General features: G+C 43.1%; 1 protein-coding gene across 1 annotated transcript in view; it reads right to left on the reverse strand.

Annotated features, from left to right (window-relative positions):
* Positions 1 to 25,922, reverse strand: part of dscaml1 (Down syndrome cell adhesion molecule like 1) — a 781,005-nt gene that overhangs the window by 79,984 nt on the left and 675,099 nt on the right. The window lies entirely within an intron of this gene.

The raw sequence follows: 25,922 nt of genomic DNA on the forward strand, positions 1-25,922 counted from the left end.
ACTGTAAAGTGTGTGGGTGCAGGGTAGCATGTGGGGGATGTTACTGCGAATGTGGGGAGAATAAAAATTAGGATTAATATAGGATTAGTGTAATTGGTTGGCACAGACTTGACAGGCCAAAGGGCTTGTTTGCACACTGTATCTCTTTATGAATCTCCTCCTGTTGATGGCAACTTGCATTCTGAGAGTGTAACGGATTGGCACCTTCAAGATGATAGGCTGACAAAGGGGTCGGAATGTGGTCACAGAATTATCCTTCAACTGGAGGTTGGAGGCGTGTGTGAGCGCGTGAGTGGAGGAAAAGGGCTTGTTTTGTTGTTGTCATTGTTGTTGTTGCTTGTGTTGTTCTGCTGAACATTGTGGACAAGCTATGTTTGTGCCAGAATGTGTGGCGACACTTGCAAGTGCCCCCCAGCACATCCTTATGTTATTGTGATAGACAAATAAACAGCATCTAATTAACATCACATAATTATAGTGACACGCCCTATATCAACACGTATAATGCAGTATTCAGAAGTCAAAGGAGCATTGTTGTGTAATATTTCTGGAAATGGAAAGGTGGTAATTCACCAATAATTACCTTTTGTGGCTTGATAGATGATGGAAATGTGCTTAAATTGTGTGTCATGTTTGTGACTTCCTATAGGGGGTGCTCTTTAGCATCTTTTGATGTTCACAGTGCAGGAACCTGCTGTATTTTGATACTGACAAGCTGAGTTTTGCCTTCTTAACGGCTGAGAATTTAAACCTACTTTTGGCAGATGTTAGCACAAAGAAATGAAGTCAGCAAACTTTGAAACAACGGGGTTTCAAACACCTCAGCAGGCCCACAATCCTCTGATAGGGCAGTAGGTACTTTTACTCCACAATGTGGAGCACCCACTGAGCAGGAAGCTGTCAGCTCCATCTTGATGTATCAGAGTTTGCCACTCTGGACAGCTCTCGAAAAACTACAGAACATCACAGAAACTGGAGAGGGGAATATCACTGAGAAATCTAGCAGCGTATTGGCCTTTGTTAGTAAGGGGACTGAGTTCAAGCTCTATAAAACTGTGCTTACACTACATTTGGAGTATTGTGCTCATTTCTGGACCCCTCATTATAGAAAGGATGTTGAGGCTTTGGAGAGGGTGCAGAGGATATTTATCAGGATTGGAGAACATGTCTTATGTGGGTAGGTTAAGCGAGCTAGAACTCTTCTCTTTGGAGTGAAGGAGGATGAGAGGTGACTTGCTAGAGATGTACAAGATGATAAGAGGCACAGAAAGAGTGGACAGCCAGAGACTTTTCCCATGGATGGTAATGGAGGGACGTCAGAGTTAGGTTCTTCACACACTCTGCCAGGGATGGAGGTAGAGGCAGATGCATTAGGATCATTTAAGAAACTCTTAGATAGGTACATGGATGAAAGAGAATAATGGAGGCCTATGTGGGAGGGAAGGGTTAGACTGATCTCGCAGTGGATTAAAAGGTCAGCACAACATCCAAGGGGCCTGTACTGTTCAATGTTCTATGTTCTAGAATTCAGAATATATAAACTTATTTTCCTAGAGTGGTGAGAATGTGGAACTCACTTTGACATCAAATAATAAGGGGAGACTGAGAATCACACGGGAGTGAGGGTTTTGCTTATAAACTAAGGAAAAATGGGCAATGGCACAAAGCTCAGCACAGACCTGCTGGGCCAAATGGCCCGCTCTTGCATTGTGCATCCTAGTAGCTCTGCATAAGAAGGAAAGGAGGGTGGGAAGGAAGGACAGAAGGAAGATAAGAGCAGAAAGGAAGGAAGAATTTATCCAAGAGGGTGTGAAAAGAAAGAACGCAGTTGAAAGTTAGATAACTGGACTGAACAGACCTATCAACAGTACTGGCTGATGGCGAAGTGAGCAGTCTGTGCTAAGGTTCACACACAAGCTGCCGTAGGGCAACTGCTACAAACTGTTACAAACAGATCTACAACCCAGCAAGTCTCTGGAGACGATAAATTGGGAAGCAGATTGAAAAAGATCGATGTTCCTCAAAGAGTTAATGTCACAGATGCCACCAATCATTTCGGAAATAGTTACTCTAGCTGTGCAGTGGCAACAAAAACAATTTTTGTTCATAATACGTTCAGTTATTTTGAACATAATGGGACTGGAAATTACATTCCATTTTACCACACAGAGTGTGTGCTTTTGGTGTGATTGGGGGAGGGGGTTATCAGCGTGTTGTAAATCTTTGTACATCGCTCCAAATGATTGTGATCTCTGTGGCGTTCTTAAGACAAGCGGGAGAGAGGTGAAGATCAAAATGGGAATGACATTTCTATAATACAAGTAAGATAAAGATTTCCAGCCCCAATGAGATTAGACCTCTAATATTGGTCAGTATTCAACAATATGACCCACACATGAATCAGACTCGCATACACGTACATACATAATCTTTCTCATCTCAAGGAGCTCATATTTGCATTGGAAATCATCCATTCTCTACAGGCAGGCCTCAGGGAAAGGCTGCAGCTGTACAGGCTGTTGCTATGACAGCTGGAAGCAGCACCGAGGGAGGAGAAATGTCCTGATTTAACTCTATCCAATAAGATGGCACTTACTTGGGCGAATCTTTCCATGGCTCAGACCCACACATAAAACTTTACCTGACTCGGTGTGTAACCACATAGGCCGCTATTTACAAACAGGTCAAGAAGTATGGCAGTTGCGTGATTATGTTACCAGCCTAATAATCTGGAGGCATGGATTAATGATCCAGAGACACAAGATTAAATCCCCGCTGGGCAGCTGGGGAATTTAAATTCAACTAATTAAATCTGGAATAAAATGTAATGATGTCTGAGAAGCCACTAGACTGTTGTGCGAACTCATTTGAACTTTATGAAATGAAATTTGTCACCCTTACCAACATTAACCCCAGATCCCCACCACCATACTCTTTAATTGGCATTAGAAATAAGCTCACATGTTACTGAGTTGCATTTTGTGAACTATAGCACCTGGACACACAATAATGTGTCCTCTGGTCCGAGGCTCTCCCACTATGGGAAAGATCCTCTCTATGTCCACTCTATCTCAGCCTTTCAATATTCGATAGGTTTTAATGAGTTCACCTCAACTAACCATGATGTTTTAAATAAACAGTCAGCCCTCCGTATCCGCAGGTTCAACCAACCGCGGATCGGGATCGGAAAAAAACCCAGAAGTTCTCTCTCCAGCACTCGTTGTTTGAGCATTGTTCGCCTCATGTCTCGTTCGGTCGCTACTTGTGTTGTGAGTGAGAGAAAGGATTTTAAGGCTAGTAAGGAATGGCTGGCTATGTAAAGAGCTACAGTCTGAAGAACTTAAAAATCATGGGAGAATCGGCATCGGCTGATGCCAGGGCAGCATCAGCGTTCCCAGAAGAGCTACAATGGTTGCGTCTATACTGAACCTGTACAGACTTTTTTTCTTGTCATTACTCCCTAAACAATACAGTATAACAACTATTTACATAGCATTTACATTGCGTTAGGTATTATAAGTAATCTAGAGATGATTTAAAGTATACGGGAGGATGTGCCTAGGTTATATGCAAATACTACACCATTTTATATACGGGACTTGAGCATCCGCAGATTTTGGTATCTGCAGGGGGTCCCGGGACCAAACCCCCGCGGGTACCGAGGGACGACTGTAATTGTCACTTCAGCACTGAACACAACCTATGAACCCATTTTCAAGGACTCTACAACTATGTTCTCAGTATTATTTGTTTTTCATTGATTCTATTGTATTTCTTTGTTCGACTGTGAATGGACATATAGGTGACATATGTACTTAGATAATAAATTTATTTCAAACTTTGAGCTTTTGAAGCACACAGCCTGAAAGCAATGGTGACCACAGGATCATGGGAACGTGCAGCACAGAAAGTGGATCCTTTGGCCCATCTTGTCCATGCCAATTGTGATGCCTGTCAATGCTAATCCCATTTGCCAGTATTGGACTTATATCCCTCTATGCCTTTCTTATCCAAGTACCTACCAAATGCCTTTTAAGTGTTGTAATTGTGTCTGCCTCTGCCAACTGCAGTACCAACCGCTGGGAGTCAATAAATGACAGGATCCGGAGGAGGTTTACAAGAATGATCCTGGGAATAAGAGAGTTAACGTATGAGGAGTGTTTGATAGTTCTGAGCCAGTACTCACTTGAAAACAATGGGTGGGGGGTGGGGGGTCTCACTGACACCTACCGACATTGAAAGGCCTTGATAGAGTGGATGTGGAGAGGATGTTTCCTATTGTGGGAGAGTCCTTGACCAGAGGATACAATGTCAGAATACAAGGATATCCCTTTAGAACAGAGATGAGGAGGAATTTCTTTAGCCTGAGAGTGATGAATTTGCATAATTCATTGCTACAGATGGCTGTGGAGGCCAAGTCATTGAGTATATTTGAAGCAGAGGTTGAGAGGTTCTTGTTTAGGTCAAAGATTACAGGGAGAAGGCAGGAGAATGGGGTTGAGAGGGTTAATAAATCAACCAAGATCTAATGACAGAGAAGACTTGATGGACTGAATGGCCTTATCCTGCTACCACATCTTATGGACTGCAAAATCCACTTGACCCCTCAGATCTTCTTTACATTTCTCCCCTTGTTCTTTTAACCTGTGTCCTCAAGTTTTAGACTCCCTTAACCTGGGATAAAGACTCTATCTGTCTTATCTACGCTGCTCATAGCTTTGTAAACCTCTTTTAGGTCTCTTCTCAGCCTACTAAATTGCAGGGAAAATAAACACATCTTTTTCAGTCTGCCCTTTTACTACATCCCTCCATTCCAGGCAACTCTTTACAACTCTCTCTGTTATGCACGCTTTGATGGCACACTCATATGAGCCACATATTTCTGGATGACCCAAGCCATGCCATCTTCTCGCAGCTATCATCAGTCAAGATGTACAGAAGTCTGAAGTCCCACAGTACCACATTCAAGAACAGCTACTTCCCTTCAAGCATTTGGTCTTGACCCAACTTAACACAAGAAGAGCATAAGTAGAAGTCAAGCTAAAAAGAGAAGCATTAGGATGGATAACCAGGTCAATATTTTGTTGTAAGGAATCTGATTTGAAGGAGTTCGGGTGATGGGTGGAAGAAAAAGTGAGGGAGAGGGAGAGGGAGAAGCTACAGAGGTAGATGTATAAGAAGGGAATTCCAGACTGAGATGTGGAAGTGAATAGTGGGTCAGTTCCATTCAGGAATGAATATGACAATCAGAATGAACTGCACACATCTGTGGGAGGAGCTCGGTGGGCTGAGCAGTATTTATGGGAGGAAAGGGACTGTTGATATTATGGGTCAAAATACTGATTCAGGACTGATGCAGGGCTTCATCCTGAAATGCTGACAATCCCTTTCCTCCCACAGATGCTGCTTGACACGCTGAGTTCTTGCAGCACATTGTTTCTTGTGTTTCCAGGAATAAAAGTACAGATGCTGGAAATCTGAAATAAGAAACGGGTATGTAAATTGGGCAAAATGTGTGGGGATGAGGAGTGAATGGGATTCATTGGAGTTAGAATACAACAACTACGGGACAGTGAGAGGAGAACAAGACTGGGCAAAGATGATTCACTTGATCAGTCAATATGACTGTGATTATTGCAATAGATTTCTGAAGGTTTTGCAGATTATTTTTCAGTTTAGTGTTAGATACTCCTTTAAAATGCTTGTTAAAAAATGAAAAGATTAAAGATTAGTTTTACTTGTCACATGTACATTGAAACATGCAGTGAAATGTGTCATTTGTGTCAAATCAAATCGGGGAGGATTGTGCTGGTGACAGCCTGCAAGTGTCATCATGCTTCCGGTACCAACACAACATGCCCACAACCCACTAACCCCAACCTGTACATCTTTGGAATGTGGGAGGAAACCGCGGCACCTGGTGGAGAAACACACAGTCACAGAGAGAATGTACTAACTCCTTACAGGCAGTGGTGGGATTTGAACCCCATCTCACATCTAGTACTCCAATATTGTTAATCGTTATGCTACAATGCCACCCTTACAATTCCTGTTGTAGAATCTCTGTATTAGCAAAAACTTTTGTTTGATTATTTATATGAAGCACCTCAGGACTTGCTGCTACTTGATCAAACTCTTCCAGCCCTTTACCTTTTCCACGTATTACCTCCCTCCCAGCTCCTTACTTCATTCCCCTCCCCTACTCAACTACTTCACCTATCACCTTCTAGCTGTCCTCTTTTCCCTCCTGCCACCTTCTTATTCTGGCATCTTTCCCCTTTCTTTCCAATACTGATGAGGTGTCTCAGCCTGAAATGTCATCTGTTTATTTGTCTCCCTAGATGCTGCCTGACCTGCTGAGTTCCTTCAGAATTGTGTGTGTGTTACTCTGGATTTCCAGCATCTGCAGAATCTCTTGTGCTTACAATACTCTATTAATGCTTGTTACATGTTGCTCACATTTCAGTGAGAAATGCAACCTCTAGGACGAGACCATGAGAACCAATTCCAAATTCTCCATTTGGTCATCAAAATTGGTACTGCAGTTTACACTGTGTGCTCTGTGGGAAGGCAGGAGGAAGGAGATGAGTCCTTTTCACTTGATCTAATTACACAAGCTGGCTAGTGGATACTGAATGAGAATGAGGGGCATTGATATTTTTATTTTTTAATTTTATTTATTTTATTTAAAGATACAGCACGTGTTGGCGCGTGGCCAAGTGGTTAAGGCATCGGTCTAGTGATCTGAAGGTCGCTAGTTCGAGCCTCAGCTGAGACAGTGTGTTGTGTCCTTGAGCAAGGCACTTAACCACACAGTGCTCTGTGACAACAACGGTGCCAAGCTGTATCGGCCCTAGTGCCCTTCCCTTGGACAACATCGGTGGCGTGGAGAGGGGAGACTTGCAGCATGGGCAACTGCTGGTCTTCCATACAACCTTGCCCAGGCCTGTGCCCTGGAAACCTTCCAAGGTGCAAATCCACAGTCTCATGAGACTAACGGATGCCTATAAGAAAGATACAGCACAGAACAGGGCCTTCCGTTCCAACGAGCCGTGTAACCCAGCAATGCATCTATTCAACCCCATTATAATCGTGAGGCAATTTACAATGACCAACTAACCTACCAACTAGTACATCTTTGGACTGTGGAAGGAAACCAGAGCACCCGGAGGAAACCCGTGTGCTCACAGGAAGAAACAGACAAGCTTCTTCCAAAGGGTGCTGGAATTGAAGTTCGAACGCCGATGCTCCAAACTGTAATAGTGTCATGCTAACCACTTCACTACTGTGGCATGATAGGGTGAACGCACACAATGGAAATGGAATCAATAGCTAGAGAGCACAGGCTTAAGGTGAGAGGTGAAAGATTTAAAAGGCACCTGAGAGGCAACTTCCTCACCTAGATAGTGGTGCATAAATGGAATGCGCTGCCAGAGGAAGTGTTTGGGTCAGGTACAATAACAGCACTTAAAAGACATTTGGACAGGTACATGGTCAGTAGTTTGATAGATACTCCTGGAGGAAATCTGTTCAAGAGGGAGCTGTACTACATGAGAACAGCCTCCACTGTGTCTCAGAGAACAAGCAGCAGCTGTGAAAGGAGAGATTGAACAACAAAAAGACCCAACCACTGACCACAACCACCCCTTACTCTTACCCACACGGTACCAGAATATGTGGATCCCGGATCGGCCTCCAGAGCCACACGAGGACCCACCAGTAGACAACCCCTGAGGAGATCAGCATTCTTGACTTGAGCGGTCACACTGCTACTACCATGCTAATATTGGAAAGGTTTCCAGAGTTATGGACCAAACACGTGCAACTTGACTGGCTTAGATGGTCACCTTGGTCAGCATGGGAAAGTCGGGCTGAAGGATCTGTTTCTGTGCTATATGACTCTGTGGCTACAATATATTTGTGAAGCAAAATAACAAAAACACCCGCTGGAGGAGATCAGTGGTTCAGGCGGATCTGTGGAGGCAAAGGGATAGTCGACGTTTTGGGTCAACATCCTACATCAGGAGAAGAGAATTGTGCTCAGCTGTGGTAACCACTGTGGTCAAGAAGTTAATAACACTGAGCTTACATATTAAGAATGCCCACTTGAACAAAGAACCAAGGGGCTGAAGCCCAAAGGGCAAGAAACTATCGTCAGCCGTTGCAGTTTGTGAATGGGAAATAGAGTTACAGTAATTGGAAAACAATGCATATTCCATGCCATTAGCAGAACTACATTTTAATTTCCCTCACACACAAAATATTGCCTTTACAACTTGATGCAAATGCTCTGTGAAAGGCTCTAAGCTTTCTTCTTCTTGCAGTGTTAAATGAATTGCTAAATGCATACAGACAATAACATTGCGCTTTTACATTCCATAAATTGGATCACAGAATTTTAATACTTTGCAAATCAATAAAATCTGGAAGGTGATCTCTCATCCAGCACTGTTCTGTGATATGAGCCATTTTCAATATAGCTGCAGGCAAACTCAAACCAAGCATAATATAAACTCAAACCAAACCCAACACAGGGTAAATGTTGGAACAAAATGTGATAGATTTAGTTTGAGACAAAAGGGGGAGATATTTGGATAGATGGGATTTCACTCACCTACTTATATCAAAGTTCAAAGTAAATTGATTATCAAACTACATATATGTCACCATATAAAACCCAGAGATTCATTTTCTTGCAGGCATTCACAGTACATACAAAGAAACACAAATGAATCAATGAAAGATTGCACCTTCAGGATGGACAACAACCAATGCACATAAGACAACAAACTGCGAAAATACTAAAACAAAAAATACAAAATAATAATCATAATAATAAATAAGCAATATATAGTGAGAACATGAGATGAAGAGTCCTTGGAAATGAATCCATAGGCTGTGGGAATGGTTCAGTTGGGGTGAGTGAAGTTATGTGCTTTTTTCAAGAGCCTGATGGTTGAGGGGTATTAACTGTTCCTGATCCTGCTGGTGTGGGTCCTGAGACTCCTGTACCTGCTTCCTGATGGAATATGGCACAAGAGAAGGCCATTTGGTCCATTGGCTCCCTGTTGTCTCTAAATCCCATTCCCTCTCTCTTACTTCCCTGCAGCCCTACAATTCACTCAGTCTCTCTCACAGGCACACAGACTCCCTGTTATGATTCTTCTGCCAGCTACTTACATTAGGCTGACTTACAGTAGCCAAAGAACCAACCAATATGTTTTATTTTGTTGTTTCGTATGGCAGGTGTTTTTCTCTTCACACTTCTAATTGGTTTTTGTCATGATGGTGTAGCCTGGGAGGGGAAGATGCAACTCTGTTCGTTTGGGAGCTGGGGTTGGATCGATCTTCGTCTAGCATCCTGTCAACATGGGTGGTCTTGAGTTGGCATTACCTGATGCAATCCTTGAAGCACACAAGCCTCCACACGACATCAATGTGTTGATCCAGGTTGTGGAGGATTATGTTTTATAATGTGGGGGAAACTGGGCCACATGACACAGAAATCAATACAGAGGAGGCACAAACTGCATCAGAGGTTAGGGTCAAACCTAGGGTTCCATTCAGGAGATTCTTAAAGGAACACAGAATACGAGCAAACACTGTATATATGAAAGATATAAGTGTCAGTAGTTCAAGTCCAAGTTGAATTGTCATTCAACCATACATCAATACCCATGAGTATAGCCAAACAAAGCGTTGTTACTCGGGGGCCAAGGTGCAAAACACAGTACCAGAAGTCACACAAAGCACAACACACATACAGCACATATAAGATATCAGTAAATACAGTCACATACAAAAAAATAGTCCAAGACCCTGAGTCCATGAATGTTGCAGCAGTCTGCAGTTGAACACAGTACAGCTTGTCTTCTGCCAAGTGAACACTGGGGGCAGCACTGACTCCAGCTTGGATGCCGCACCATATTGCTCCCAGTACTCTGGTGGAGCACACTGACTCCAACACCTCTCTTCTGGGTGGCTGTAAACAGGCAACACCATAGCTTGAAGCCTTGTCATCGCTATGACAGAGGCCACACAGCTGTCCACTGTCTACCTCTGCTGTCCGCCAATAAATCAGTGAATCGGACTTGCAGCATTCCATATGAGCAATGTCCAACAAAGTCTTGCAATCACAAGAAAAGCAACTAAGACGATCACTCGCTGTTAGACTGCACACTGCCTCCGTGCACCAACTCCTCCGCTTACTTTCTTTCCCCCTTGTTCCTTTTCCTGTGCAAAGCACTGATGCTCTTACTTCACTAAGTCTAATAACAAACATTGCATTTAAAATCGATAGGGCACACACACGTCGCAGACACAGTAAAGAAATTAGGGTGCTCTGACTAGTATGCGTGTGTAAATGAATGCTCTTGATACCTTAGTGCATCACTCATTATTCAGAGTGATGACCGTTAGTCAGGGCAGTGCACATGCAGAACTGTGTCTTTGTTTCAATGTTCAGAGACCCTCTGATCCTCTTGACTTTCAACAGCTCTGATAAACCTTCCGATTATACTCTGAATGCTATGGGCAGCTCCACTCATTTCCTGCACTTTAGGGATATGATTACCTTTCCATTTATTTCCTAATCAAACACAGTAATGGATGACTTCAATAGATAATGAAACTATATTGTCCCTAAACAGAATTTACCTCTAAAATGCAGTGAGTTGAAAAGTGTCCTAGCCCATCTGTTTCGAATGTGAAATGGGTTCAAGAGGGTGCAGTCAGAGAACATGAATGGTGCCAAAATGCGTAGTGACACTTGTGGCCTGCTCCCCAGCACATCCTTGGCTGTTAACACAAATGACGTGTTTCACTGTATGTTTTGATGTACATGTGATAAATAATTCTCAACCTGAACCTATTTTACTTTCTTCATTTAGAGATACAGCACATTACCAGACTCTTCCAGCCCAATGAGCCCGTGCCACCCAATTACATCAATGTGACCAATTAACGTTCTAACCTGTACATGTTTGGAGTGTGAGACAAAACTGGAGCACTCAGAAGAAACCCACACAGTCATGGGGAGAGCATATAAATTTACAGATAACGGTGGGACATGGATCTGGGTCGTTGGCACTGTAATAGTGTTGTGCTAACCACTACGTTACCGTGTTGGCCCCAATGATTTCCTTTAGAGGGAATCAGATGGGGAAAATCTTCAAATTAAAAGCAGATTCCTGGAAGCAATTTTTCATACTAAGTAAGCAACTTCTGATCTTTCAGTAGTTGCCGAATCTAATGAAGTTTACATATCAGAGGGAGGAGTGTTTATTTGTTCAGGGTGATGAAGGATATGCTGTGACAATGTATTGAGCTGCAGATCAGACATGAATAGTGGAGCTGCGACGATCATCTCTTTGTGAGGTCTGCTCTCTAACCCTGATGCTACTAATTAATATAATTCAATATAAATTTCCAAATATGTACCCACTGAAGAAGGCCGTTGTCTATAACAATTTGCTGAACAAAGAGCTCCCTAGCTCTTTGCAACGTCCTGGTGAGTTTCCCCTATGTACGATGGGGTGCTGACCAGAACAGCACACAACATTCCAGCCATGGCCAAAGTAATTATTTATAAAGCTGAATCAAGATCTCCCTGTGCTTACAATCTATGCCCCAGCTAATGAAGGCAAGCATCCTATATGGCTCTTCACCATCCTATCTACCCTATCTATATGCCACCCTCAGATATTTTGACACGTACACCAAAGTGCCTAGGTTCCTCAATGCAAAGAGATAATACAAAATTCCTCATGAATGCCTTACCATTCATGAATCATATCATTCTCTAATTTTACCTTCCCCTCAAAATGCATTATCCCACATTTTTCAAGATTAAATTGCATCTGCTACTTTCCCGTCCAATTTGCCAACTGGTGACTATCATAATTTAGGCTACAGTGATCCTCCTGACTAGAAACAACACTACCGATTTTTGTGTTATCTGCAGAATTACTATTCATACAGTATATGTTAACATCTAAATCAGTAAAGTGTACAACAAATAGCAAGGTTCCCAGAACTAATCACTGTGATACACCACTGGTTAATCTTCCAATCACAAATCTTCTTCTGTTTCCTATTACCAAGCCAATTTTGGATCTAATTTGCTGACGTGCCTTAAATCTCATACCACGTGATAGACTGGCGTCCTATCCGGGGGGGGGGGGGGGGGGGGGGGCGGAGTCTTGTACTCTCAGTCGCTTCACGCCACGGAAACCGGCATAAGCACCGGCCTGATGGGCCACAAGGCTCGTGACAGACTTTAATCTTTAATCTTAAATCCCATGGGCTCTAACCTTTTGGACCAACCTTCTATGCCTTCCTTCTGTTTTCAGCTCCGACTTTTCTCGGATATGATGAAAGCCATTGACCTGAATGCTGATAGAGATGTCTGACTTGCTGAACATTTCCAGCATCTGCAGTATACCGGTACAGTACAATATAATCGAGTGTCATGGTGCTCAATTACAGAGTGCCAAAGGACCAAAGCCTTCCCATTCAATTTGAGCTGTGATACTGTATATCAATATCATTCATCTCCATTCGTTTGCTGTCTACAAAACATCCATTTTGATGCTGGTTTGTGACATCTTTTGTGTTATTTTTCTACTGTGAATTCATGCATCCAAACTTCTAATGAATTCTATCTTTGCAAACTTTCACTTTGTCATGAAGTGTCTAAAACAACACCTCACCTTTATGCTTCAACCATAGTTGGACCCATATGATGATATCATTAGGCTAAGGCTACAACCAACAATGATCCATCTCTCTCTCCTTTCCAACCATCCACCCCTCACCTCCACACAAACTGCACCTCCACCCTTAGCCTCCTTCAACTCACCATCAACTCTTGTCTCACCTTCAACTGTCACCACACCAGCCCTTGGAAATATGCACAACTCAAGGCATATATAGAAGAGTCTAGATCATTTGTCTTGACATTCACTTGGCACTCATGGCCTAATTATGGTCACTGTCAGCCTGTAGGAGAGGTCACATGACCAGCTTATAATGTCAACAGTGAAGAAATACCCCTCCATTGATGAATTTGTGGCTTTCCTTGTTTAGATACCATCAGCTTTTAAAACAGTGAATTTGCCCCTGGCTCCACAGTACTCCAAATGGGGAACAGTGACTGATGCTGTTAAGTTTTCCATTCCTTGTATTTCAAACAATTTTCAACTTTGGTCCAGAAGTGATCGACATAGTTAAGAGATAAAATTACAGTAATTTCCTTAATTTCATCTACCTTCCTATTGGATGGGAGAGAGGGTAGTTTTGTATGATTTATTCCACTCTGCAGCCTTTTTCCAACTAAACTTGGCAAGCACTTTGATCTCCATTTTGAATAGCCAATGTGCCAAAGTAACCTTTTCAGTATCCATCTTGGTTTTATCGTAAGTGAAACTACCACACCCTCGCTACATTGGATTTTTATTTCTAGCAGTGCGCTGCCTTAAGTGCAGCAGCGAACTGCATCAAAACAGATTCTGGTTTCAAATATGCCTGAAATTGGTAAGAAATCAAAGAAACAGATCTTCCATTCAATGTAAAAGCAATGAAGGCAGATGAAATTCAGAAAACTCCATGGTCAAGCATTGTCCTATTTCTTAACCATATTGATCATTTTCCCCCTAAAATGTAATACATAAAACTTGAAATTTTCATGATAAAACAAATAAATATTTATTTTAAGGGTAATTTACCTAAATAGCTGATTTTTGACTCTGATTTTGCATCCTGACCTCAATTTCTGTCACAGGATAGAACTCTCTCACAAGTAATTTAGAATGGTGGCCTTAAGCTCCAGCTTCTATATCTTTGTTCATCCATTGCTCAATCTGTCTCTCATCCATCATGCATATCTTTATTTTCAGAAAGACGCTTCTCCCTCCTGTCTTTCATAGTGTCTGAATCCCAGTCTGAGACAGAGACTGCGTTCCTTCTTCACAAAACATAGAACAGTGCAGCACAGGAGCAGTCCTCTTGGCCCACCATGATGCCATTTTAAACTAATCCCATTTGCTTGCACTTAGTCGGTATCCATCCATTGCCTGCCCGTTCTTGCGTTTGTCTCAAAACCTCTTAAACATTGCTATTATGTCTGCTTCCACTAACTCCCCAACAGTGTGTTTCGGGAACATTCTACTCTCCTAATTTCTCACCCTTCCTCTTCTCTCATTTTCCATTCCCCATTCTGACACCCCTCTTACCCCTTCTCTTCTCATCTGCCCATCGCCTCCCTCTGGTGTCCTTCCTCCTTCCCTTTCTCCCAAGATCCACTCTTCTCTCCTATCAGATTCCTTCTTTTTCATCCCTTTATCTCATCCACCTATCACTTCATAGCCTCTTACTTCATCCCCCCCCCCCACCTATCTTCCCCTTCACTGGGTCTCACCTGTCACCTTGTACTCCTCCCCCCTTATTCATTCCATAGATGCTGCCGAACCTGCTGAGTTCCTCCAGTATTTTGTGAGTGTTTCTCTAGAATTCCAGCATCTGCAGAATCTCATGTTTGTGCTTAACAGATAAAGAGGTTATTTTGAAGTGCAGTCATAGTTGAATTGTCAGAAGCAGAGCAACTAGGTTGTTCATATCTATATCCCCAAAACAGTAATGGAACAATGAATTGGTGTATTGACTTTTACAATGTTGATTTCAACATTAGTATTAGCCACAGGAACCCTCCTATCCTTATTTACGTCCTGGGATCTTTATTATCCAATTTGCCATCTCATCCTAAAGGATGCGCCATTGATAATGTGGATAGTCTTTTTCCAAGGGTGCAGATGTCAAATATTAGAGAGCATAGTTTTAGGTGAAAGAAGAAAAGTTTAAATCATTTTTGAGGAACACATGCGAAATGATGGAGGAACTCATCAGGTCAGGCAGCATCTATGGAGAGGAACAAACAGTTGATGTTCTGGGCTAAGACCCTTCATCAGGACTGGAGAGGAAGGGGAAAGAAGGCAGAACAAGATATGGAGGGTGGAGGGGAAAGAGTACAAGTCGGCAGGCGAAGGTGAGACCAGGTAAGGGGGAAAGGAGGTCGGTGGGGGAGAGGGATGAAGTGAGAGGCTGGGAGGTGATAGGTGCTACATAGACCATAGGTCATAGATGGAAAAGGTAAAAGTGAGGATAGGAGAGGAGAGTGGACCATGGGAAAAGAGGAAAGAGGCAAGACACTACAGGGAGGTTGTAGGCAGGTGGGGAGGAGAGATGGGGTAAGAGGGGAGCCAGAATGGGGAATGGAAAAAGAGAGATGGGGGAAGTGGGAGAAATTACCAGAAGTTGGAGAAATCAATGTTCATGCAGGGATGACCAAAGGCTGTGAGGGAATGTTACAGAAATGCAAGTACTTTTCTGTCTGAGTTTACAATCACTCGTGATGTAAATTGGCTACAAATGTCTACATGCATCAAAACTGAATCAAGTTTCCATCAGTAGTGCTTTCAGGCATTTCCTTTGCTTCCACATGAAACATTGTTTCCTATTGTCTGGCTTCAGGCTCTGAAAAGTGATCCCAACTTAACTAACTCTGAAATATTTGGCCTTGCAGTTGTTTACCTGTGTGCTTGAAAAAAAAGGCTGAATTCTTTCCCACATAAACCAACACCCAGCAATGTGTTACAAGCTCCTTCTTTGTAATTCTGCTCATCTTTACCCTTGTCTGGGTCACTGGTACAAAATTTAAAGAGCACAACCTTCTTGATCAACACCTAAAATGCTCAGTAGGTCAGGCCACATCTATGAAGGGGGGATAAGTAGTCGACGTTTCGGGCCGAGACTCTTCTTCACTTCCTGCTAGTATCTTCGATATGAGCTGAATAGCCTCCTCCCTTAATATACAATTTTTTTTGATTCATCTATGTACCATGAGCATTCCATCTGTATGTGAAATCAGTGTGTCCACTGCAGCCTGGGATATTATTTTAAAGGGAAGAGCTGCTTGACAAAGTGAATCTCAGAACAGGAGAAATAGGAGCAGGAGTTAGCCACATGGCTCCTCCAGCCTGTTGTGCCACTCAATAAGACTAAGGCTGGGTCCCACATCCTTACCATTATAATGATATCCAAAAATTTATCGATCTTATTGCTGGATATACTTAATGACTGTACATCCATTGTGCTCACAACCCTCCATCAAGAGGTTCCTAAAGGACTGATCCTCATCCTGTTTTTAGTTCTGGAAAAGGCCAGTAGTATTTATCTTGCTATTGTCTCTCAGGATCTCAATAGCACTGACATATATACTACATATACCCTCTTCTATTTCCCACCATCAGGGAGGAGATTCTGGAGCCTGTAGACCCATATTCAATGATGCAGAAACAGCTTCTTTCCCTCTGCTATCAGATATCTGAACAGTCCATGAACACGACCAGATGATTCCTTTATTTGCACTATTTATTTATTTTCTTAATCATAAATTTATGTTTTTGTTGCTGGAAAACAGGAATTTTACATCATTAAAGTCAGTGATAATAAATCTGACTCTAATTCCACTTCTGCCTTTGTTACATTTACAAATGAGTACCTCACTAGTGATAAGGAAATAATATTTCAAACCCAATTTTCAGCGGTGACGATCTGTGGCAGCCATAACACTGGAAAAGTTACAGTTCACCACTACTCAATGAATGAGGCCAACAACCAATGAGTGACAAGTCCTACCAGAGCAGGGGTTCCCAACCTGGGGTCCACAGACCCCTCGGTTAATAGTAAGGCTCCATGGCATAAGAAAGGTTGGGAACCACTGCACTGGGGCAACGATAATGTATTTTATAACATGGTCATTTTAAAGATAAAGATTAGTTTTATTTGTTACATGTACATTAAACATACAGTGAAATGTACCGTTTGTGTCATTATTTGTGATGTGTTGTGGTCAGCCCACAAGTGTTGCCATGCTTGCAGCATCAACACAGCATGCCCCTAATTCACTAACCTTAATCTATACATCCTTGGAATGTGGGATGAAGCCGGAGCACCTGGAGGAAACTCATACAGTCATGGAGAAGAGGTACAAACTCTTTATAGACAGCGGTGGGATTCAAACTTGATCTTGCAGATGATACGGTAACTGCTTCACTACCACTCAACAATACTCAGACTAGCAGTGGAACATTATAGCAACACACACAAAATGCTGGTGAACGCAGCAGGTCAGGTAGCATCTCTAGGAAGAGGTACAGTCGACATTTCAGGCCGAGACCCTTCATCAGGACTAACTGAAGGAAGAGATAGTTAGAGATTTGAAAGTGGGAGGGGGAGGGGGAGATCCGAAATGATAGGAGAAGACAGGAGGGGGAGGGACGGAGCTAAGAGCTGGAAAGTTGATTGACAAAAGGGATATGAGGCTGGAGAAGGGAGAGGATTATGGGATGGGAGGCCTAGGGAGAAAAAAGGGGGAGGGGAGCCCAGAGGATGGGCAAGGAGTTATAGTGAGAGAGACAGAGGGAGAAAAGACAGAGAGATAGAAAATAATAATAATAATAAATAAATAAGGGATGGGGTACAAAGGGGAGGTGGGGCATTAACGGAAGTTAGAGAAGTTAACGTTCATGCATTCAGGTTGGAGGCTACCCAGACGGAATATAAGGTGTTGTTCCTCCATCCTGAGTGTGGCTTCATCTTGACAGTAGAGGAGGCCGTGGATAGACATGTCAGAATGGGAATGGGACGTGGAATTAAAATGTGTGGCCACTGGGAGATCTGCTTTCTCTGGCGGACAGAGCGTAGGTGTTCAGCAAAACGGTCTCCCAGTCTGCGTCGGGTCTCACCAATATATAGAAGGCCACATCGGGAGCACTGGACGCAGTATATCACCCCAGCCGACTCACAGGTGAAGTGTCGCCTCACCTGGAAGGACTGTTTGGGGCCCTGAATGGTGGTGAGGGAGGAAGTGTAAGGGCATGTGTAGCACTTGTTCCGCTTACAAGGATAAGTGCCAGGAAGGAGATCAGTGGGGAGGGATGGGGGGGGGAACGAATGGACAAGGGAATCGCATAGGGAGCGATCCCTGTGGAAAACGGGGGGGGGGGAGGGAAAGATGTGTTTAGTGGTGGGATCCCGTTGGAGGTGGCAGAAGTTACAGAGAATTATATATTGGACCTGGAGGCTGGTGGGGTGGTAGGTGAGGACAAGGGGAACCCTATTCCTAGTGGGGTGGCGGGAGGATGGAGTGAGAGCAGGTGTGCGTGAAATGGGGGAGATGCGTTTGAGAGCAGAGTTGATGGTAGAAGAAGGGAAGCCCCTTTCTTTAAAAAAGGAGGACATCTCCTTCGTCCTGGAATGAAAGGCCTCATCCTGAGAGCAGATATGGCGGAGACAGAGGAATTGCGAGAAGGGGATGGCATTTTTGCAAGAGACAGGGTGGGAAGAGGAATAGTCCAGGTAGCTGTGAGAGTCCGTAGGCTTACAGTAGATATCAGCTGTCTCCAAGATAGAGACAGAAAGATCAAGAAAGGGGATGGAGGTGTCGGAAATGGACCAGGTAAACTTGAGGGCAGGGTGAAAGTTGGAGGCAAAGTTAATAAAGTCAACGAGTTCTGCATGCGTGCAGGAAGCAGCGCCGATGCAGTCGTCGATGTAGCGAAGGAAAAGTGGGGGACAGATACCAGAATAGGCACGGAACATAGATTGTTCCACAAAGCCAACAAAAAGGCAGGCATAGCTAGGACCCATACGGGAGTGCCCATGGCTACACCTTTAGTTTGGAGGAAGTGGGAGGAGCCAAAGGAGAAATTATTAAGAGTAAGGACTAATTCTGCTAGACGGTGGAGAGTGGTGGTAGAGGGAAGCTGGTTAGGTCTGGAATCCAAAAAGAACTGGAGAGCTTTGAGACCTTCCTGGTAGGGGATGGAGGTATATAGGGACTGGACATCCATGGTGAAAATAAGGCAGTGGGGGGCCAGGGAACTTAAAATCATCGAAAAAATTCAGAGCGTGAGAAGTGTCACGAACATAGATGGGAAGGGATTGAACAAGGGGGGATAAAACAGTGTCGAGGTATGCAGAAATGAGTTTGGTGGGGCAGGAGCAAGCAGAGACAATGGGTCTACCTGGACAGGCAGGTTTGTGGATCTTGGGTAGGAGGTAGAAACGGGAAGAGTGGGGTGTGGGAACTATGAGGTTGGTGACGGGAGAAGGGGTCATCGGCGGGGGTGGGAGAGTCTTGCCGAAGAAGTAGGCTCGGAGACGGAGACGGCAGAAGAAGAGTTCAACGTCATGACGAACGCGGAACTCGCTGAGGTGTGGGCTAAGGGGGACAAAGGTAAGGGCCTTACTGAGGACAGAGCGCTCTGCCTCAGAGAGTTGAAGGTTGGAGGGGATGGCGAAGACCTGGCACGGATGAGAGCTGGGCTTCTACATGGCACATTGAGGATGAATTTCCATGCAATTATGACTAAATCAAATTATTTCAACAGGAGGTGCTGTTGGCCATGAAGGAATTAAAATATTGAAGAAAACATAGAACTCAAATCGAGTCAAGGACAGAGGAAGTAGATAACCAATTGTCTTTGTTCTTGTCATCTGGTTGCATATTTGGGAAGCTGCCCTGCAGCCTCCATTTTGTGACCTGTGTTGTGAACTGGTTTTGCTCAGCAATTAGTGTATCAAAGTGCTTTAAAGTGGATAGAATGATGCTCCTGATAATCTGTTGATCATTTTGAAATAAGGAGTTATTTGTGAGGTGTTCTTTGGTATGATAGGACATGCAGATTTACGAATAAGGGAATCTGTGTCTGACCTGAGTAACTTGAACCTAGTAACTGGCTGGTCTGCTCTGATTCAGAACAAAGAGGCATTAATTACAGGTTGTCACTTGTGCAAGGACCATAAAGGGCTGGCTTGGACCAGAGCCAATAGGAAGCTGACACACAGTAGCCAGATAGTCTAGAACCAAATAGGTTGAAACACATTTGAACTGATATGCAGGGTATAGGAATGAGGAGCTTTGAATGCAAAGCAGTAATAACTCCAGAGACTAACTATCACAAGGAAGACAACCAACACCCCCCCCACCCGCCACATATGCCAGATGCTGGGAGAAGAAGGATTAATCGACCGGCCAGTGGGAGATCCCTATATTGCTGTTATAAATTGTTGAAGTGGTCTGCGTGAGTGTTGTTATGGAGGGAACAGTAGAAGTCATGAGTTAAATTGTTGGCCCGGGTCAACTTGGTTATGTTGATGTTTGTGCAGAGAAAATAAAGTGCAAGTTTTGATTCATTAAGAGTTGTCATGAATTGCCTAACCTAGATCAGTTGATAATAATCAACAGTATCAGCACTTCACTTACTCATGATATAGGTATAGTACAAGCACATGTTTGAATTACATTGACAGCCTCTTACTCAATTAGTGCCTTGGCTTTACAACATTGACATAGGACCAGGAGATGGCCACATAGCCCCTCAAGCCTGCACTGTCCCCCTCCATTAAATCATGAATGGATGGATGAGTAGGGTAGGGAGGATTGCATGGGGGCTGGGTAGAGGAGGTGAGAGATGGTGGACCATGGAATAAATGGAAAAAAGGTGGGGAACAAGAGGGAGGTAATACCTCTCCTATTGGCCCGTAACCTCAAATGTTTATTCCCCTCTATAGATGCTGCCTGATCTGCTGATTTCCTCCACTATTTTGTGTGTGTTACTCTGGGATCTCCAGCATCTGCAGAATTATAAGACCATAGACCATAAGATATAGGAGCAGAATTAGGCCATTTGGCCCATCGAGTCTGCTCCGCCATTTCATCATGGCTGATCCATTTTCCCTCTCAGCCCCAATCTCCTGCCTTCTCCCCATATCCCTTCATGCCCTGACCAATCAAGAATCTATCAGCCTCTGCCTTAAATATACATAAAGACTTGGCCTCCACAGCCGCCTGAGGCAATGACACATTTCACTGTATGTTTCGATATTTTAGTGTACATATAACCAAAAAAGGTAAACTTTATTTTACAGTGGGCATTTGATGGCCAAAAGAACCATTTTCATACTATATCTCTTCATCCCTTTTCAATGTCCTTCATGCCTCATTAATGATTTTCTATACCTGCATATTCAGTTTCTTTGTTTCTTTTACAACACCCACATCTCTCAATTACCCAGCATTTATTAGTCTCTGTCTTGGAGGAATTAGTATTCAGGAGAAGTCAGGCAGAAATCACATGACAATTTCTTTATGGCAATCAAACCTCCTGTGCTGCAGTCTGGATGGAGATGAAGGCACATGCTGCTTTTATATGCAAGCTCAGATTTTAATATCAGTAACCCAATTAAGGGGAAAAAAAGTTTATCAACAAGTCAAATTTGAGAGAGAAGGGATTTTAGTGATTGGTTAAGGTAATTAAATGCTTGCTCATAATTAATTGCTGGGTTGGTCTCTTCTCTCTTACTGCTTCTGTATGTTTTGTTGCTGTTTGTTGACCTGTGTGTGAGAAAAGCAGTAATGTTATTTTAATAGGAAATTATTGCTAAATAGATTGTGTTCTAATTCACTAGTGAAGGATTATTAAAAAGGTACTTGTGTCTGATAAAAGAGGATTGGGCATTGTCAAAACAGATTTGAGCACACCTACCTTTGACCTTGGGAATCATTGACTGACCACCAAGACCAGAAGTGGTCTGACCGGAGTGGAGAGGGTGGAAGTTAGAGGGGAATATTGGGTGATGAAGGTGACAACAAAGCATCTCCCAGGTCTATTGTATCACACAGAAAATACTGGAGGAACTTAGCAGGTTAGGCAGCATCTATGGAGAGGAAAAGACAGCTGACGCTTTGGGCCAAGATCCTGATGAAGGGTCTTAGCCCAAAATGATTTCCAGCATCTGCAGAATCTCTTGTTTCATGACTTCACTATTGTGAGACAGACAGAAGCAGGTGAGGAAATGGCTCTTCTTTTGCATATTTGACAATCATTATACATCATATTTTGGGGGACCCCACATTTAAAAACACACTCTTAATAAACCCAAACACAAAAGATTCTACAGATGCTGGAAATCCAGAGCAACACACAATGAATAAACTTATGATGGGTCTCAGCCCAAAAAGTCATCCAAAACATCGACTGTTTACTCTTTTCCACAGACGCTGTCTGACCTGGTGAGTTCCTCCAGCATCTTGCATGTGTTCCTCTCAATAACCCCTTCATATACATGTGTGAACAAATAAAATGTCATATTAATTACATTTATTGTGCTAATTGCAACCACCTGCTTGAAGGGGGCACATACCTGTACATCAATCAGATCAGTGATAACTACAACCTTATCGGAGCTGCACTGAGGAACAAAGGAACAGGGAAATGTGTTCAGAACCTACCACAGAGGCTGTTGTGCCATTCAATTAGATCTTGACTAATCTGGACCTAACTCCATTTTCACAAGAGATTCTACAATTGCTGGAAATCCAGAGTTACACACAAAATGCTGGAAGAACTCAGTAGGTTAGGCAACATCTATGGAGGGGAATGAGCAGTTGACATTTGAGTCCTGATACTTGGTCTCTCCTGAAACATTGACTGGTTATTCCCCTGCTGCCTGACTTCCTGAGTTTCTTCAGCATTTTGTGTGTTGCTCTTTTACCAAAAATGTGTTCTCGCAAAGAACACATATTGAATCAGATTGAATGGTGGAGAAGGCTTGAGGGGCTGAATGGCCTATTCCTGATCCTATGTTCTCACTGTGTATCCTTTCCTTTTAAAATACCTTAATTAGCCTATGCCTCACTCTCCTACGTTCACAAGATGTACAAGCATTGGGGGTTGGTCATGTCTACCTGGGGCAAATTAAACATCTTCAAATGAGCTTTCTGTAAGGAACTAATGGACTTGGCTTCCCACTGGGATGCAGTATTCCCTCAGGTTAACTAATGAGAAAAAGGATTAATTACAAAGGAGATAAATGTAAGAGGAATAATACTTCGACACATTTATGTTGCTTCACTCAAGGTCCTGAAATGTTTTACAGCCAATGAAATAATTTAGGGGTGTCATCAGTCTTGTAATATGGGAGATGTGGCAGCCAATTTACACACAACAAGATCCACAAATAGCATTGTAACAATCACAGATAAGCCTGGACATTGGACTTCTCTTCAATGTATTATTATATTATATTCTTGATCATAGCCAGAAGAGGCCTCAGTCTGAACTCTCAAGTAAAAGCAGTAGTCGACAAGGCAACACACACAAAATGCTGAAGCAACTCAACAGGCCAGGGAGCACCTATGGAAAAGAGTAAACAGTCAACGTTTCAGGCCAAGACCCTTCGTCAGGACTGTGTATTGCTTTGATTTCTGGCATCTGCTAATGTTCTCTTGTTTGTGAAAACTTTTAACAATTCAAGACAAAGTAAACTACTTGACTGTCCACCATTCACTGATTCCACCACAGGCCGCAACGCCTACCATCAATGGCACTGCAGTTACGCAGTTCCAAAACCTGTGATCTCTACAAATAAGAAAGATGAGGACAGCAGATACACAGGACCAACTGCAGGCTCCCTTCCAAGAAACACATTAGAACCCATGAAAAACCGCCTCAACAGGATGGACAAACAATCAATGAACAAAAGACAACAAGCTTGAAATACAAAATAATAATAATAAATAAGCAATAAATATCGAGAACATGAGATGAGGAGTGTTTTAAAGTGAGTCCACAGGTTGTGGGAACAGTTCAGTGATGGGGTGAACGAAGCTGTGTGAAGTTATCCTCATTGGTTCAAGAGCCTAATGGTTGAGGGGTAATAACTGTTCCTGAACCTAGTGGTGTGGGTCCTGAGGCTCCTGTACCGCCTTCCTGATGGCAGCTGCGGGAAAAGAGAAACATAGGAACATAGAAAATAGGTGCAGGAGTAGGCCATTTGGCCCTTCAAGCCTGCACCGCCATTCAGTACAATCATGGCTGATCATCCAACTCAGAACCCTATACCTGCCTTCTCTCCATACCCCCTGATCCCTTTAACCACAAGGGCCTTATCTAACTCCCTCTTAAATATAGCCAATGAACTGGTCTCAACTGTTTCCTGTGGCAGAGAATTCCACAGATTCACCAGTCTCTGTGTGAAGAAGTTTTTCCTTATCTCGGTCCTAAAAGGCTTCCCCTTTATCCTCAAACTGTGACCCCTCGTTCTGGACTTCCCCAACATTGGGAACAATCTTCCTGCATCTAGCCTGTCCAACCCCTTTAGCATTTTATACGTTTCAATCAGATCCCCCATCAATCTTCTAAATTCCAGAGAGTATAAGCCTAGTCGATCCAGTCTTTCATCATATGAAAGTCCTGCCATCCCAGGAGTCATCTGGTGAACCTTCTTTGTTCCCCCTCTATGGCAAGAATGTCTTTCCTCAGATTAGGGGACCAAAACTGCACAAAATACTCTAGGTGTGGTCTCACCAAGGCCTTGTACAACTGCAGCAGTACCTCCCCACTCTTGTACTCGAATCCTCTTGCTATGAATGCCAGCATACCATTCGCCTTTTTCACTGCCTGCTGTACCTGCATGCCCACTTTCAATGACTGGTGTACAATGACACCCAGGTCTCGTTGCACCTCCCCTTTTCCTAATCGGCCACCATTCAGATAATAATCTGTTTTCTTGTTCTTGCCACCAAAGTGGATAACCTCACATTTATCCACATTAAACTGCATCTGCCATGAATTTGCCCACTCACTTAACCTATCCAAGTCACCCTGCATCCTCTTAGCATCCTCCTCACAGCTAACACTGCCGCCCAGCTTCGTGTCATCCGCAAACTTGGATGGCTTAGATGGTGAGAGTCCTTGATAAGGGAGGCTGTCGTGTTGACAGACTCTGCTTAGGGCAAATCTCCTTCCCAGCAATATTATTGCCAGCAAATACTTTCGGTAGATTTTCCAGACCACATGATCAGACCTAATAAAATCACCCTGTTGAAGATTATATCTAGACTGAACATACAGTCCCAGAATAATAATTCCTCTATTTCGGATTTCCATTACAAAATAGAACAGGCATTATCATAACCAAGAAGACAGGAAAGGTTGTCTGAAAGCAATGTTCTTATCCACCCAGGCTTTTGTGCGGATAAGTGACAACAAAATCAAGGACACTAGTAGCACTTAATGATGTTTTCAAGATTACAAAGACGATTGACAAAGCTGAACATTCACAATAGTGAGGAGTTCAAATAGAAGGGGCATGACTTGTAAGAAACGGTGGGCAGAATATTTTCCAACCTTAATAATAGATCAGTGGATATTAGGAAACCTCATTCAATTGGACACAGCCTAAATAGATTCAAGAGACAAATTAATAGAATTGTTGAGCAAAATGATTTGAGAGATAAGATGAAAGACAGCACCATTTACTTAAAAAAATATTTGATGGGAATAAAGGGTTTTACTTGTTAACAAAAAGGAAGTATTTTTTCACCTCTAATGAAGGGAGGATTTTGAATAGGGTAGAATACCATGGTTTAACATCAGTTCTTGCGAGTTATGTATACTTAGCAAAACTAAAATCAAGTTGCATTGAGGTAAGAAATTCTGTAATTTGTGAATGAGTAAGTGGCGCAGAGTCAGAACATTTCCACCACTCATTCCCCTTTCACTTCCCTCATAGAGGTATGTTGAGGGAGATTTGTGGTCAGAGTTTGCAGGTGGGGTCCCAGAAAAGGTTTGAGGTCTCAGCTTTCAGAGATGTACACTAGAGGCTCTGGACTGGATTGCAGTGGAATGTTCTACAGTTAGCACACCACTTTACAGTGCCAGAGATCACTCAGCGGGGTTCAGTTCCTGCCGTTGTCTGTAAGGAGTCTGTATATTCTCTCTGTGATAGAGTAGGTTTCCCCTGGGTGTTCTGGTTTCCTCCATCATTCCAAAAATCTATGATTAGGATTAGTAAGCATA

Source organism: Mobula birostris, chromosome 20 (genome assembly GCF_030028105.1).
Source record: "Mobula birostris isolate sMobBir1 chromosome 20, sMobBir1.hap1, whole genome shotgun sequence".
In the NCBI taxonomy this organism is placed as follows: Eukaryota; Metazoa; Chordata; class Chondrichthyes; order Myliobatiformes; family Myliobatidae; genus Mobula; species Mobula birostris.